A 3,324-nucleotide genomic window follows, 5' to 3' on the forward strand; every position below is an offset into this window, starting at 1 on the left:
CTTGTCTGTATTTCTGCTTTTTGAGTTTTAAAGAAGTCTTTGTGTCACTTCCTCAGGTTATAATGCAAAATCTGTTTTGGGATCAGCTAAAGTATTCACACCGTTTGAGGTTTTTTGCTGTGTCATGGTATAGTCACAGACTTCCAACCCAAAGTTGGACTTCATGAAGTTCAATTTCACAGAACTAGATTTCTACCGAGTTGAATTGGCACACAAGTTTGTGATTTCTGAAGGTATTTTGTTTAAGTAAATTTTATTTAGGCGTGTTTGAATGCAGGAGCTTGAGTAAAAATTTCTCCTACTTTTTATTTGTAAAGGAAAAAAGAAAATCCTGCATCCTTTCCCTTTTTTCCCTTCCAAACATGGACGACTTTGTTTCTTTATCACATAATGTAAACAGAATTTTTACTAAATGCAATAAAAAAAAAAGATCAAGGGGTATGAATACTTCTGCAGGGCACTTTTAAGTGAAGGCAAGTGTTACTCTTGGTAATCCACATCTCACTCCTGCATCAATAATTGACACCCAGCGCTCAGACTGAGCTTCCCAGGGGAGTTTTTCTTCACTTTCCTGCTTTTTGTGGCTGTCTTAAGAGTCCATTATTGTAAAATTCAGAACATCTCTCGCTTCACTGGGGGAGCAGACGGGGGGTTTCTCATTTTCACACTAAACCACACCTGTTTTCAGGGCTCTTAAATCTCTTTTTGGAGGGTTCAACTGCTTCATAAAACACTATTAAAGAGGTGCAGTGTAAAATGAATGGGTGTGAAAGGGTTATGTTGGCAGTAAATTCTATTCTTACTTGAAATGTGATGTCAGAAAATCTAAAATGTTTTCTGACATTGGATGAAATGATTTAAGTTTATAGCTCAAAAGTATGCTTCAGTAAAGCAGTTTTTTCTTAAAGATTTCTTTTTTTAATATTTGAGGCAGCTGAAGTCTTTTCATTCCTGCTCATTTTAGACTCAGAAGAAATGTTGCCAGAAGGCACTCCACAAAAACGTCGACTTAATCCAAACATGCAAATTCTTTTACATTTGCAATGAATCCTAATAACTAAACAACACAGTTTGTTTTTGAAATTGGTTGGAAAGTTTTGGAAACCCAGCAGATTGCACTGAGCCATTAACTTGTAGCACTCACTCCTGGCGAACAAGAATTTAGCAATAATAGATAATAACTTACATTGAGCTACTTTCCACACTCTGATTTCATTTGTGTTAGAAATTAGATAATAGCACGTTTTAGCCAGACAATGTTTTGAAGTTGTGAGACAATTAGATAAATAGAGGAGCATGGAGTGTTTTGTTTTTCAGTCTCTCCAAGATCCTAGATTTCAGTAACAATGATTCAGCTCGCTTTAATAGAAAATGAGTTCTCCCTTACAATGAATTTCCAGAGAACTAAAAACTGAGCCGGCTCGCCATAAAGACTTTCCTTTTTGCTTCCGTTTTCCAGATCAAACGCCACATTGGATGAGGTCTCCTGTCTGAGGTGGAGTTTTCAGACATCTGCACTGTGGGTTACACCTATTTTGAGCTGGGGACCACTGACAGAAGACTGATTAGATTTGTCATTTTTAAAACATTACAAGTTCCACCCTGAAGCTTCAAAGCATTTTCCAAAATGCTGTCTTTCCAGGGCTGTTCAGACATAATTGGTTTTGCCCCTAAATCGTGCAGCCGAAACAGATGGAGGCGGGCAAAGAATGATCTGAGAAGTGCAAGGAATTTCTTTCGGAACCTAGATTCCTTTTGCTTGCTACTTCCTGTAGCGGAGGATGTGGGTGGCCAGAGGACAAATGTGAACTGATGAAGCTGGGCATCATGACAGCAGCTGTTTGCTGTCCAGATTAGCCCTCATTAACAGGCAGAAACACTCAGAGGAAGAATCACAGATCCAACAAGACGACATGACACAACAGTTATGAGGCTCAAACACGGCAGAGAAGCTTGAGGTTGAAACACTAAACTAGAGGAACTGTAACAGGGCCTCCATAAATGTTTCTCCTCATGGATGAATGATGGATCAGTTCAATAATGTCCCTGAATCTCGCTGCACTGCTTCACCCACTTCCACAGGACCAAGAGCCACGATGGATTAAGTAGGAATGTAGGCTTATGTAAGGGTACGTCTGGGTCCAGCATCCTCACTATTATGTAATCATGCATTGTCACAATTCATGGCTGGTTTGAATAGTTGACTTGCAAAACCCTCAGGTGACTTTAAGAAGAGACTCGTATTTGCTGCAGATGGATTTAAGACTGATTCTTCTGAAACCAGGACCAAGATTAGACCAGAGCTTCCAAAAAATAACAAATCTATAAAAAATAATAACCAGGCCTTCCCAGACCAAGACCTTCCAAAACTGAAACCAGGCCTTCCAAGAACTAGATCAAGTCCAGACGCACCAAGACCACGACCTTCCAAGATCAGATCTTCCAAAACTGAAATCAGGCCTTTCAAGACCTGACTTTCCAAGACCAAAGCAAATGAGGTGGATTTGTAGTGCTTGCCAACAACTGAAGGTCTCATCCTGTAGATGTTACTGTGGAATATTGTCTCTGCTGTCATAAATAACCATCACTATGACACAGCAACAGTCTTCAGGCAGAAACTTCTCCAGACTTGTTGCAAGACTGACTGCTACTGGAGATCCATCCTGCCAACAACATTACCATCCACACGCTTCTTTGAAGATACTTGAATGACACTAGTTACACATTTAATTTCCCTTTGGGTTAAATAAAGTATTTTTTCATTTCTGTCTGACCGTGTGCTGTCTGAATGACCGTAGTAAAGACCAATTTGAGCTGTTACATTTATAATTCAGTATCTAAGAAAGGACACCAGCTTCTATAGACATGAATCAAAGACCAAAGCATCTCGGAAAATAGAAGAATTTCACACAAACTAAACAATATACAGTATCTTGCATGTATTGGCACTGTATATATTTTTCCACTCAAAACTGAGCGGTGTATAATGATTTATACAGAGCGCCTTTGCTTCTGCTTTGAGGAAGCAGAAGCAAAAAGGAGGCGTTGATGTGTTCTCCACTCCAACCCCATCGGACACTTGCGTAAGAAACACATCTGACTGAGAAGATAGGATGACGATTCGTCTCGTTTCCAGCACAGACATTCTGTTCATTATGTAACCCAGAGTAAGCACCTCTGACCCACTGAACAATATGATGGGAAGGCTTGATGTAAAAAAAAAAAAAAAAAAAGAGTCCCACAACGCTTAACCCCTGAAGCCTTTGGAAGAGGAACACATGCAGTGGGATAATGCGATGTGTCCCTGTGGACAGATGATGAGGA

This window comes from Xiphophorus hellerii, chromosome 1 (assembly GCF_003331165.1).
Source record: "Xiphophorus hellerii strain 12219 chromosome 1, Xiphophorus_hellerii-4.1, whole genome shotgun sequence".
Taxonomy (NCBI): domain Eukaryota; kingdom Metazoa; phylum Chordata; class Actinopteri; order Cyprinodontiformes; family Poeciliidae; genus Xiphophorus; species Xiphophorus hellerii.